Below are 14738 nucleotides of genomic sequence, written 5' to 3'. Positions count from 1 at the left end.
TTCCAAGAGACTTCTTCAGTCTGAGAGTTTCTGAAACTCTCAGACTGAAGAAGTCTCTTGGAAGAGAGACGAAACGTTTCATTAAAGAAGAACCCGTCCAGAGGACCTATACAATTTTTTTCCTTTGATTTTTTACCTGGATTACTGAGATGCATCAGGACATTTATTATGGTATAGTATTTAAATATATGCCTGAGAAACACATAATATTGCCCCTTTTAAAATACTGTTTTTGCGAAGCACACATTTCGGCAGTAGAGTAAGGCCAAAGGTCTGTTTTTTATGACATCAAAGTTTTGATCAGTATGTTTGTCTTGATATGGAATGCCTCATGAACCGCCCCAAGATTTGGCCCATCAATCTAGTATGAGAGAGTGGGCTTCTTCACAGGCTGCCTGCCATTCTTTCATTGTGGCCCTGTTGGGAATGGTGATTGGATCTCAGTCAACCAGCAATAGATGGATTGGCCCTCAACTAGGATGATTGAGTGGCGCTGCTGTCTATGCACATGTATATGGCTTTGTGTGTAGTGGTGTGCGATTGCGTGTGCTCACTCGGTGTGCATGATACTCTCACGGAAACAACAGCACATCTGTTTCACTCCGTCTCCTCTCTCTCTCTCTCTCACACTTTCTCCCTCTCATTTGAATTTAGAGTTCTCTCAATCTTTGCCAGCACTGCTGTGCTCTGCCTCTAGCTTAGGATGGCTTTCCCTTTGAACAAAGTTTCTTGATTTAGATATCAAATTATTATCAAGATACAACTGAATGCATCCCCCCCAATGGAAATTAAAATTCAAGATGACACTATTAGAACATCTGTGATGTGGGATGATGAAGCAGTTGAAGATGTGAAAAGGCGGGCAGCTTTGTGTTCTCGTTCATTAAAAAAAGTATGAATTTCAACGCAAATAGTTGAGCTCTAATAATGCTAGATTGCATTTAAAGGCACTACTAAATATACTATGTTACTATCAAACCTACAGATGGCATTTTTTTGTAAAGAAAGCAGTCAGAGTCAGATCTAAAGACATGTCACTCATAATTGTGTGCACTATGTTGTATTAGTCTATTCCCTTCTTTAATGACTTGGTAATTGCTTTGTCCCTAGTTATTGAGATGACTGCCATGCACTATTACAAAAGTTTAATGACGTGTAACCATTCCTCTTAACAAAGCCATCAATCACATGTGTTGCCATGGTAACAGCATTAGTCATTAAGCAGCCATTTTAATCAGTAGTGACATGTAGCACACGTATTAACGCAAAAGTCCTCTACCGGCAAAAATCACCCTTTACGAGCTTTGTAAGGAAGAAAACGGGGTATAAAACCTCAGCAAAAGATCCATGGGTGCTATTTATAGTTCTATTGAAATGAGGCCTGTTTTTTTTTCTTTGTATGCCTCATTTTATGAAAATTTACTCAGCCTGTGGTGCAATCAGGGGAAATTCAATCATCTGTTTTTGTGTAGAGAGGCTAAGTTATAATCAGAGCGGCTTAAACCTTGTACTTCCTTTTGCTCTTCAAGTTGTTCGAAAGTTATTATACTTCAGTGTTTTCTATTTAAACATATTCTGCCTGCTCTGGCCTTGAAGCTGCATAAAATTTAACAGGGCGAAGCAGAGGACACTCTGCATTTGTTCTCCGGGAGGGCTAATGGATGTTAAAATGAGCTGGATCTTTTGCTGTGGATGGCCTTAGTTTAACTCATGGGTGTTATTGACCCACTGGTGAAAACTGATAAAGGCCTGAAGGTTCCTTCAAGAAAAGATATTGTTCAAGATGAGTTCATTCAAAAGAGAAGCGTACCCTGCAGTATTACAAGGTATGAATGCTATTTACAGCTTTGGTAACTGATACTTTCTGTGAAATATTGTTATGCAACCAGCACGTCTTTATAGCCCTGAACTATTCAGACAACCATTCTGGAGAAATAAACTTTAACTGGCTCAGAAAGGACTAATGGTGGCCATAAATGATTGTCATTTTTGTCCAACATTTTTAAATCTTGTTCTAATTTCAAGCCTTGACAAAAAATAAAAATAATTTCAAGCCTTAGTGTTTCTGTGCAGCTTCAGTTGTTTTTATCTGTTTTACTTAAATCATTTCAGCTCCACTTTTATTTGATCTCTTCAGTGAAATTAGTTGAGGCCCTAATTGTGACTCTAGAAGGCTGGTAGATTTGAATTTGATTCTCAAATTAGACCAGTAAAATTAGACTTTTCACTCATTTGTTTAAGTTTAACCCACGCAGCAACCTCATTAGTTTTATAAAAGTAAATAAACCCTAAAGTAGAAAGTCAGTGACAACAACAGACACGTGAGAAGCATAATCACGCGGGTAAAGGACATATGAGATGGGTTTCTTTGCCTCTAACCTCTCTTTCACCCGAGCACAGGCTCTTTTTTATCTGGTAGAAACTAAATATGTCGGTGTCATGTGTGAATTACCCTGCAGCTCTTTTTTTGTGACATTTTGCAAAAGAAATCTGACTACCTTGTACTTATTTACATACACCCATCACTTTTCAACATGACACCGGGGTAAACTGCTGCAGGCACAATTAACAGACACATGCAGCAGTGGCGTATTAATCTTTTTTTTTACCTGGAATAATTTGCTGCTTGTCATTTTTTTTCTTAGCATCTGAACCAAATGAGCAAAAGAGGACTTTAGCTAAAAGCAAGTGAGATGCAGGTGAAGATCTGTTCTCTGCCTGACCATATTACATATTGTTTGTAAGCTTGCCATTAAACATGTGGGGCAACTGCACCTCTAGAAGCAATTGATAAGTTTTGTATTCTTAACTGCCAATCGCTGGCTACAGGGTGCCGTCAAGTTTTTCTTTAAATTGACAACAGCCTTACAGCAGCGCTATTCAACCTTCAGGATTGTGACACGGTCTACTTAATATCTTTTCATCCACTGCCACTGTGTTCCACACAGCTACTGCATACATGGTTTGATGGCATGAATTATTCTGTCAAAAATGACATGTAGGAAAACTGAGTCCAATAAGTATGTAGCTTTGATTTGCTCCTAATAAGTTCTAATTTTCTAATAATTAACCATCTGCTTGATAAATTTATCTTACTTCTGCCTTATTTTCCTGTGCATTTTGCCTTCTTGTTGCCAACCCAACATTTACACATTGTTGAATATATCAGTTTTGGTAAACTTTAAAAGTTATCAGTTACTAAGCTGTTTTAAATAACTTATGTCTAAAGACAAATGTTTTACAAAATCCATGAAGTAATAGCCTTAAAACTGAAAAAAATGTTTGGAAAACAATAAATTTTTTTATAAATGGTAAATGGTCTGAACTTATATATTTATTTTATATCAATTTTTTTTCTGAATTGAAAATGACCCAATTAGTGACCCAAAACGTTTTATGAAAACTATCAAATTTGGTCTAACATTACATATTTTCAAACCGTCTATAGTAGTTAACAGTGTTTACATGTAAATAACTCTAATATCTTCAGCGTCCTTCAGTAAACTGAGGTTTTTTATGTTGATAGAAAAGAGAAACCTTGTTTCTGTAATTTGGTGTGGTGGATTAGAGAACCTTGATTTCCCCAGGTGGAACACTCCTGGGGAACATAATTTTTTCCAGCTTTGTCTGCCTTTCTAATCGGTTACAAGTGCACATATGCATGATAAAAGACAGCAATCAGGGAAAGTAATGGCACTGAGTGGCCAGATGAAAGAACAGATCATTACATGGAAATGTGTGGCGCTGTGCGTGTTCAAAATAAGTCTTATTAAAAACAGGCTGAAGCCTAAACTAAAACAGTGGAATCCCATTGATAATGACAGTGGGCATGCTCTGCTTGCCCCCCACCCCCACCCTTGACCTTTTCATTAGATAAATAGGGCAGTCCATTCTCTAGCTTTTACTGGTGATTGACAGCATCTGGTTGTTTCCGATACACACCGTGAGAAATGTTAGGACAAAGGCCACCATCTCCTCCCCTCTCTCTCAGCTTCCCCTCTTTTCTTACCCCCTCGTTGAAGTCTTTCACAAACAGAGCATGTGTGATATCATATGTCTGAATTGAACAGAGGGTGGGATACAGCAGATGCTAATTTTCTCCACTCAGTGTTGTTTTTCAAGAGGAAGTAGAATTGATTGGTCACACTTCGCACAAGGATGGTGGTAATATATTTCCCTCGGACACATGTTCATGCATTCCTTTGTAGATTTGAGCACATTACAGGAAATATTTGGCAGGTCAAGTCAGTGCAATGCGTCTCAGCTGATGTTCCCACCACCTCCTAGCCTTTTTATTGTTTCAGCATTACTGCTCATTAGGCACATATTGAAGTTTGAGGATGGGAAGAGAAAAATTTAAAGTTGGGTAAATGTGTTATCTGCAATTTCTGCACTGAAAGTTTTAAAAATTTAAGAGGAAAGGCTGTAGATTAACAGAATAGGGATTTCCTGTTCAATGGCTATGTTCACACTGCAGGCAAATCCGACCCAAATCCGATTTTTTAGACCCATCTGACTCATATCCGATTTTTTATGACAGTCTGAACGAGACAAATCCGATTTTTTCAAATCTGACCCAGGCCGTTTCAGTATGTGGTTTTAAATCGGATACATATCTGATGTTTTCAAAGTGACTGCAGTGTGAACGCTCATGTCACATTCATCTGACTTTTTCATCAGGAGGAGGGGATGAAGGATCGATAAGACACTAACCTCAAGTCTCGCTGTTTAAATCTGTAGCTCCATGTGTTTACAGCTCCAAACCACAAGTCCAGTTGCTTCATCTTTTTACTTTTAATTTTCCACGTAGATAGTTTGATAATAACATGTCCAGCCTGGGTCGCGGAGAGTATCGATCCTAAAGTTAGCTACTTGGTCGATACTTTTTTCCAGCTCGTAGTTTCGTTAAAAAAAAAAAAGCTTCACTGGAGCATCCCGGTCAGAGGCAGGTTCAGATATAAACACTGAACTAAAGAAGCAGGTCAGATAATTATTTAATCGGCTCTGATTAAACAACAACTTCCGATTCGATGCGCAAAATGTAGCATCCATGCTAGCTCTGTAAACAAACAAGCCGGCTGATGAGACGTCACGTCTTTCACTGCGCATGCGTATCACATCAGTGCTGTGTTGCGTTCACACAGGAGTCTGATGCAGGTCACATTTAAAATGTAATGTGAACGTTCACACAAAAAGATCAGATTTTTTCAAAAAATTGGAACTGAGCATTAAGACCTGCAGTGTGAACGTAGCCAGTGTTTGCCCTTCTATTTTATTGGGTGGGTGCACCGCTCCACCAAAGGCACATGCAACCCCCACCCAGAAGGCTAAGTTAAATTTATTTATTTATTTATTTATTTATTTATTTATTTATTTATTTATTTATTTATTTACGTAGAGCACAACACCATGCCATTTCTGTCTCGATGTGGTTGCACATTTACAAATTTCCACTGCTCTATGGCATTGAAGATGACAACGGTTGCTCTCCTGCTCCGGGTCCGAGTACAAAAGTGAGCCAAAATGCTGCACGTCTTGCTGCTGACAAGTCACCTCTGGATAACATATTTTGACCCAGCTTGGCTTTCAGTTCAGTACAGTTCAAAAAACTTTCTGTACCCAAGGCACACAAAAGTACCAGCGTTATTTGTAAACCAAACTCTGTTTCTTGCAGTAGAATGTAGCATGGTGTAAAGTACTTTTCACACAGTCATCAGTTGTTCATTATTAAAGCTAAAAATCATGCTCCTTCAGTAGACACTTGTCCCCTTTAGTAATTTCTGTTGTCTGCTGAGAGCTGTATCAGCAGCGAGTCAACTTTGAGCTTTAACAGAAGTAGCTGTATAAATATGTTCAATATACCAAAGTTTATCCTGAGGTTATACTGAAGTTAGTTTAAGAACATTTAAACTACCTCATTAGCTGCTCTTCACTTGGAAAAGTTTTAAAGGTTACCCACTGAGCTCCTCTCCACCTCTCCCTTGGTCTTTGCAGTTTGTTATGTTGTGTTTCAAAGTTGAGAATTTTATCAGTAACTTTGAATCTATCGGGATTTCGACAACGTAACTGTACTGTATTTCACAATGAGCCATCTTTGTGTCTGCCACATGTTTAATAACCATATCTGTCTTCCTGCCTTGAAATATTCTGTCTTTGAAGAACGTTGAGGATTTAAATGACAGCTATTTGTTCTGTGGAAAAATTGTTTGATATTGTTTAATCAAATTAGCACATTTAAAAACAACTGTCATCATCATTTATACATACAGAAAGAAAACAGTACAAACAAAGGAGACAAAGCAGCTAAAAATATAAGCAAAAAAAAAAAATAAATCAATAAAATGAATCAAAAATGTCAAAACTCATGTTGCATTAAAAGCCAGTGAATACAGATGTGTTTTAAGATAAGACTTAAAAACTCCAAAAATTGAAGCCTTCATATGAAGAGGCAGCTCTTCTCACAGTTTTGGAGCTACAGCTGAAACAATTGTAGAAATTTTGGAAAACAAAACATTTTGCGATTAATCAGAATCTGTACAAAGGCTGACACCTAAATAATGTGCAGGTATTTGCACATGCAACCAGCTTTTCTTAAATGGTACATTACCAAATTAGGCCGACGCTGGCTGTTAGATTAAATGTGCTTTTTGAAGGAATGTTTGCGCCCTCCTTTTATTTAGCAGCTCATTTGGTGCAGGGAAGGCTGATAGTTTTGAAAGAACAGGCCCGAGGGAATGCAGTGCACACGTCTGATGTCATATCTTCTTGGTCCAGCAGTTGTTCGTTTTGAGCTCTGTTGAACTGATTCTGCTCCCCATACTTACCGGACCCTCAGGCCTCACTTTGATCTCCCTTAACAACCAGGACAGCAGTTCAAGCATCTTGTTATATTTGGCTGTTTAATCCATCAAATGTGTTTGTCTCAGCAATAGGCTAATGAACATCTCTGTCTAGGCTGTGCCACTGCCATGTGACTCATGCGATAGCAAGGGAACATCAAATAGTTTCATGAAATATTAAATGAAGAATTGCTTGTTTCTTCAATTTTCTTTTGTCCTTGTCTTGTTCGTTTAAAGCATCTTTCTTCACCTTGGCTTACCCTTGACATTCAGTTTCACTCATCACATTTAGCATGGGGTTCTACCACTGTGTTGTGGTTTTAGGCAATGTTTAATACAATTTTAATAGTGCAAAGAATTTCGACTACTGAGTCAGCCTTTTAGGTTGTGTCCTTCTGCTTGCGTGTCCAATACAATCTACTGTTTCAGCCCCCCTGTGGCTAAAATGCCAAGCCACTAAGCAAAATGTCTCAACTAATTAGGGGCTTTAAAGGAAATCTGTGGAAATGCATCATATGACTACTTTTCTGTCATTTTTTCCCTTTCTTTCTTTATCCAGACTTACTATATAGTTTATGTTTTAGCTGAATAATATTAAAACCATTTTTATGTTAAAATGAAAAAAAAAAAACCTAAATAAAAAATAATTTCGTTCCTAGCTGAATAATAGCGCTTATGCTTGGCATTAGATAAATGATTTGGTTATTATTTTAGTTTGAAGTCATATAGGCCTCAATTAGAAATATTATGACGATTTTTCTCATATGTAGCAAATGTGGTCTTAGGTTTAAAACAAAATAATAATTGTTAGATGCAAAAGTGTATCGAATATTGCATTTTGTTTACTAAAAAGTTAAAATAAATAAACTTGTAGTTTTTATATTACAAGTTTACGTAATATACTGTGGAATTTAATTATGTCACCAATGTTGTTACGGGAATTTCCTTACATACCAAGTCTTTATCAACTTTCTCTTGGAAAATGTCAAACAAATTTGATTATCATTACAGTAAAATTAAATGTCATCACATCCCTAATTCTTTCTCCTCTACTTGTTACAAAATTCCACAGAGAGATTTACATTGCAACTAATATAATTTATGTGCTATTCGAGTTGTGTTTCAGCTTCTGACAGACATTTGACTAGTTTTTGTTCGTAGTACTGCTGCTCCCAGATGCTCCATGGATCTGATCTGTATTTCAAAGTCATACTTCAGAGCACAATCACTATCACATGATGATGTTCCCCCCTCTGTATTTTAAAAGAACTTTCAATTAACTCTGAACTATTTTTATGTCTGGGGAAGTGGTGCTTTTGTCTCAGTAAAGTCTTTTGTTACAGAAAACAAAGCCACCTGGATTCCATGCAAAATCCATAGAGACAGGGAGAGGATGTATGGACTATCATAAGGATTGTCTGTTTTATGTTCTTTACCTCAGTGCTGACTGAATAGCTTGTGCAAATGTGTCCATGTTATTGATGCAGAGAGCAAACTAGAAAGTTTTGACTCAATGTAAGGAAATCTCTGAGCCTTTGAGACTGTATTGTAGTTGTAGGAAGGCTTAAAGGTATTTTGTTTTCAAAATGTGGTAACTGTATATAAAAATTATAACAGTGAGTCACGTGAGGTGAAGTGTCAAACTTGCACAAGGCTGCACTGACAACTGGGACATAAACATTTCAGAAGATGCCTCAGATTATTACTGATGTTTTCTGAGCACCTCAGCTCATTCAGAAGACAAACGAAGGAGGATGGGGGAGCAGAGACACTCCCATCTGTCGCGCCCCCAAGCGAGGTAAAAAAAAAAGTTAATGGCAGACATGTTACTCACTGGCTCCTGAAAATATGGGTGGTTGTTGTGCTGACAGACATCTTCACGGACCAACCAGCCATGGGTTTCTTAAGTCAAATAAAGAGTGGGACTCTTTTTGGATATAAACTTTCATTGATTTTATTTTATTTATCAAGACCTGCGTGCTCCTCGCTGCAGACAAGGAAATGACTACAAACTTTATCGGCACAAAGACTTTCCTCACTAAAAGCATACAGTAGTACCACCATTGTACAACAGTACTACCATGGCAAGAGTCAGATTATTTTAAAACCCTATAAAGACATAGTTGGACTTCTTTTGATCTGTTCAACATAATAGGGGTGAACTTATTCTGTGACTCCCCTCCTGTTGCTGAGTTTTTTCCAGCTCCCCTCTCTGGCTCTATGCATTTTATGCTCACAAGCAGCCGTTTCTCTGTTAATTATTAATTACTCAACATGCCACAGACCCCAACCCCGCAACGCCCGGTAATACCGTATACTGCGGTATTTTCTAAAGGTTATACCGTGGTATGAAAACGATTAATACTGCCCAACCCTAGTTGTAGGCAGGTTTTATCAATGAAACCTCTTAAAGGTCAACCAACCAGATGGGAAAATCAAGGCAGCCAACGACCGGATTGATGGAGCTGATTTGTTTTTTTAATACATAATATTTTGCTATTCATGCACATAATTATCAACTATATAAAAAAGTGGATAGTGTTTTTTTAAAGTCAAGGCTTCTGCTTACAATAGGGTGTGCGATATTCAATAGCAGGCAGCCTGAAAGATGTATAAAAGACTGCAAAGGCTACTAAAATAATTTCCTTAGAGTGTGACTTTGGTTGAAAACCCATGGACTGAAAACAGGTTTTATTAGCAAAGAAAATAGTTAAGATACCTTATTATTCCAGTCAACTTCAAATGGCTATATTACTGTTTCCAATTAGTCAGTCCCTTCCACTCTTGCAAGGACATTTGAGGACATTTTTTCAGTTATTGTACAAATGTTAACACGTCTTCAGGGATGAGCAGATCGTATATTCATCTTCAGAAGTTAAGGTCAACTACAAGGTGAAAACTAGTCCCAAATGCACCAGGTTTTAAGTTAATATGGGACGTTGCTTTTTGTTTGACTGTGATCTCATGGTCGTTTTCCTACCTTTACCGTTTGCATTGAAATTTGAAAAACATGACACCAAGAGATTGATTTCCTAGCCAACCAAGCTGTAAAGTAATAGGAATCTAGAGTGGAACAAATGGTGCTACAGGGTTGGCTTCGCCGGATGTGCAGGTGGTCTTCCATTCCCCTTGTCAACTCTCCCACTGCTCCCCCAAAGTGGCCGTGGAGACTTGAGCAAGATTATTTTGAAGTTCAGATTATAGACCGGCTCTTTCACAAGCCATTAGTCACACCCCAATTTCTTTGATGGGAATTTTCTTACTGTCCCCTCACATTTTGTAAATGTATACAGAGCCTTCCCCCTTCATACTTGAAAGGTCACAGCATGTTTTTTTAATTTCTTGTCTGCAATGATTACTTTCATCTTAACTAGGGTGCTGTGTCCGTGAATAACCGGTGTCATTTAGCCTTTCCCACTGAACATTATAATGTGGTCTCCTTTTGACATAAATTATGAATAAAGGGTTTGAAGTAGAGTTAACAGGAAATGTTCATTTCACATCTCAAGGAGTTCAAAAGGATTTCCCCTTAAGACAGGTTTTTTTTTGGTTTGTTTTCTTTCAAATCCTGGTCCTCACTGAGCCGATAATGTGTATTGATTGGATTTTACAGTTGTTTGCTAATGGAAACCTGTGCTATTGAGTCCTCAGAAAGAAAGAAAGAAAAACCTTAACACTCGTAGGATATTTTACAGTTAATTAGCTATATGAGCTAAAGAATGTACAAAAAAGAAAGACCTATAAAATGTGTTAGTGAGTCCCAGTGAGTGGTTTATTCAACTGACAAAACACTCAAATAATTCTCCAGATTTGTTTATTAGATATTAGCTGTCATGTATTTAGAGATGTTGAACCATTGTCAGTTTTAATTATTAAGAGTCATTATGGCTGACTGACTTGCTGCTGGAAATTTTAGTCGTATTTTGCCTCAGGGGCTGTCTTCATTTCCCCACTTGTTGGTTACTGTTTTGCTACTTGATTTAAATTGCCAATTTACTTTAGGCTTTTTGACATGTAGACTAATTTCCATAGTCACCTAAGGGAGAGGGGGTTAGTTTAATTTAGCAATGGACGTTGAAGCACATGGTGGATTGTCCGCCTACAAGTCTTAACCATCTGGTAGCACAATTCCAAAGCCTCTCCTCAGGAAAATTTGACTTGTAATTTCTAAAATACTTCATTTTCTTAAAAATTTGTTTCACTACAAAAAAATTCTGGCAGCCACAAATACATAAGCACCTGCACAGCATAATTATCAGTGAACTTAGAGTTAAAAAATTCTGTGAGGATGGCTTAATTAGTGTGAGAACTTTCTAAAATGCGTCTCAATGTGTTTGAGATGCATTTTTAGATGCATTGAGTCATCATACTAATGAGCTATAATTGGATGGAATCATGTAGTCAGCAAAGCTGTTGCAGCTACAGTTGTTAGGTATTTGTGCTTTGTGAACTTGCATCTCTGTTATGTAATGTACATTAAATTGGCAAACATAAAATTTTATGTTTCAGGAGTCGGACATTTTTATTGCTAGAATTACTTTGATACTTTCGTGTATGGTGGGATTTATACAAGCTTCTTATCTTTGACAGAATTTGTTTATTGAGTGTACAAAAGCAAAGCAAATACAGTTGAACTTTTATTAATAGAATTCATATTTCTGGGGCAATGATAATAAATATAAATATTTACTTTTTCAATATTATTTCTGTGTAATCTTGGTAGTGATTCTTTTTATTTTATGTTATTTTTTCAGAAATGTGTTAAGAATATTTGGGTTGAAAAAAAGCTATAAATGTTCTGGTTAGTACAAACATCGCATTTTTGTGATTTAATTTTGAATTGTATTTTTTTGTATGAACTCAAGGTATTTTGCCTACACTTTTCTTTTTCTGTTATAATTTTTTTTGTAACTAAAGTGTAGTTTAAGATTGCAGATCTTGCCGAAGAGTCATACACTCCGATCACATTTAAAAGTCAAATGTGGAAACATCAGAGCGCTCAGGTGTTTACAGTTTTGTCACGTTGAAAAAAACAAAGGTCAGATTGAAAAGACAAGTGGTACTAGGCCCTTTGTCACACCAAGAGGAGACACTTGAGCACCACTGCTGTTCTTAATATTGTCAGAGATAACACTACTGTGACAAATCTCCGTTAGAATCTAAAGTGATCTGAACATTTTCTTAGCGGGAAACTGCTGTATAAATGGACACCAGGTAAAATGCATTAGAGGATGGTGGGGAATGTTACATCACAGTTCACTATCTTGTCAGTTTGGGGATGTCCGATGGGATCAGCTGCAGAGCAGAGAGCAGTGGACACAGCCAATAAACCTTTTTAGACAGTCTAACTAGAAACCATCCTGCTCCTCCTCAAGTCTGGTCTGTGACCATGATGGTATGATGTGTTTACTGTAATGCCTGACATGTGACCAACAGTGTTGTTTTGACGTTTGCCTGAAATATTTGAGGAGGTGGGCTCATGCCAGGGTCCTTTTTTAGTGTGACCAACATGGTGGCCTCTTAAGTCCTTGCTTGCGCGTCAGACAGTAGGGAGCCTTAATGGAATTTAGTACCTCTAGGAATGCAGATCCATTTGTTGTGCCTATTATAAACACTCTTAATACAAAAGCTAATATTGAAAATGCAAACCTGTCAAACTTAGGATATCTTAACTAGTCTCGATAGGAACTTATAAAATGCTGTACTTTTTGGGGGTAAGTCATGGCCTTTGCCTTTCCAGTCAAAGTCAGATTGTGAGAATACATAAGCAGGATTTGTTTGAAAACCAAAGTCTTCATTGCGTAGGGACATACTTTATAATGGATCTGCTGGAATTCTCCCCAGTCTTCAGGCACTTGTCTTTCTAAGATACAGGCTTTTTTGCTTTTTGTTTTGTTTTGTTCTAGCAACAACCCTGCAATTTAACACTCGAATGCTTCGAAAAACTCCCATCAAAAGGTAAAAACAGCATGGAGTGTTTTGGGCATTTTGAAAACAACATTCTACACTCTCCCATGGAGCACTTAAGCTCACGTCTTTGTCACATTAGCTGGCTCCTTTAGACACAAATGTATTTTTTAAAAAAGATTAGACCTGAACTCAGTTCATCTGATTCACCAAATCAGAACTCCCAGAGATACATTGAAGAAGGTGTAACTCTTAGCTAAATGAAGCTAAATTGGAACAAAGTAAAATGGCTGGTCTCTTCTCCATTAGCACTCAAATTAATCCACTCCTGTATTCTTCATAAATTTATGAGGCACTGGTGCTATAATAAGAAGTTTTATATTGAATATTTCATTGCCTTAATTATTTTGGGATTGCTTTTTAGTCACTTGAAGTCAATTTGTTACTTTCTGCTATGAATGGTTAATGAAGAGGAAGCACTAAGATTTCCGTTAAGCTGGGATGTAGGCTTAGATTACGGATAAGCTTTGAAAGTCAGTTTTATTTATACTAAGTGTAATTAAACTTTTAAAAATAAGAACTAAGAATTTGTTTATTAGTTTTTGTACCCCCTATGCAGTTGAAATCATGGATCCTAAATACTAATTTTATTGCTAAACACCAACATATATTTTCTGCCTTTAAGCTATAGTGATAATGTTGCCGTTGTTTTGGTCAACAGAAAGCCCTTATCTTTTGCTGTCAGTCAAGCCATTGTTGAAGAAAGAAACCCTGCAAATGCAAAATGGCACAAGTGATGGATTACTCTTTCATTTGACAGGCTTTTCATCTGCTGGAAGTGTGAGTGTGTGTGTGTGGTGGTGCGGATGGCAAAGCTGCTCAGGAAAGCCACGTGCGTGTTGTTGTTGACTTGGAAAATTTTTATTCGCAGCACATTTTAATTAAATTTGTTTTACAGTAAGTCAGAATACCATAGCTGATGTCGATTAAGCAAAAATCTGTAAAGATATAGCAAATCTGAAAATCAGTTTTGTTCTTTTTGATCAATTTAGTCTCTATTTTTACTTTTTATTTTTTTTTATTCCAGTTAATAGATACAACCTCCTGCAAAACAGCTCTTTAGAGATTTGCTTTTAAGAACTCTTAAGAAAGTTTAATATGGTTTGTGCTTTTAGGGTTAAGGTTACTTTTTGTTCTGCTCGAATGTTTTATCTGCCTAATGCAAATTATTATGGCAAAATGCTACATTTACAAATGGTTGTTGAAAGTCGCACATATATTTGAAAACTGCACCAAATCATTTGTGCACGTATGACGTGAACATTCATGAAACTGAGCGCACAGGGAAAGCAATTGTCACAATTTACTTTAGCCAGTCAAGCCCCCTTTACCCCCATTCCTCCTTTTTTTAACCTTGGTGCTACTGTAACACCTTGTCCACTGTTTGAGCCATAAATTTAATGAGGAAAAGCATCTGGAGGCCTGTCCTGTCAGAGACAAAGTGTAGCCTCCTCTGGTTATGAGACTGCTCTGTGGGGCTTTTATTAGAAACCTCTCACAGAAAGCTTTTTAGATTTATCAAAGTCTCCTCAGCACATGGCATACTAGCCCCATCTGAGCTACCAACAGGACATTTCTTTCATACATTATATGTTTGTGAGCAAATTGCATGTTTTTATTTATTTTAGGTCATACTGTACCTACAGTATATAGTGGGGAAAATAAGTATTTAGTCAGTCACCAATTGTGCAAGTTCTCCCACTTAAAAAGATGAGAGAGGCCTGTAATTGACATCATAGGTAGACCTCAACTATGAGAGACAAAATGTGAAAAAAAATTTGAGAAAATCATTTTGTCTGACTTTTAAAGATTTTTTTTGCAAATAATGGTGGAAAATACTGTAAGTATTTGGTCAATAACAAAATTTCATCTCAATACTTTGTTGTATATCCTTTGTTGGCAATGACAGAGGTCAAACGTTTTCTGTAAGTC

The 14738-nt window shown here is 37.1% G+C and overlaps 1 protein-coding gene across 16 annotated transcripts in view; it reads left to right on the top strand.

Moving 5' to 3' along the window:
* Positions 1-14738, top strand: part of LOC106516884 (receptor-type tyrosine-protein phosphatase F) — a 189641-nt gene that overhangs the window by 22705 nt on the left and 152198 nt on the right. The gene's annotated exons all lie outside the window — the stretch shown is intronic.

The sequence above is a fragment of the Austrofundulus limnaeus genome, unplaced genomic scaffold (assembly GCF_001266775.1).
Source record: "Austrofundulus limnaeus strain Quisiro unplaced genomic scaffold, Austrofundulus_limnaeus-1.0 Scaffold42, whole genome shotgun sequence".
NCBI lineage: Eukaryota > Metazoa > Chordata > Actinopteri > Cyprinodontiformes > Rivulidae > Austrofundulus > Austrofundulus limnaeus.
Note: the sequence above shows the minus strand (reverse complement) of the source record. Positions and strands in the feature narration are given on the sequence as shown.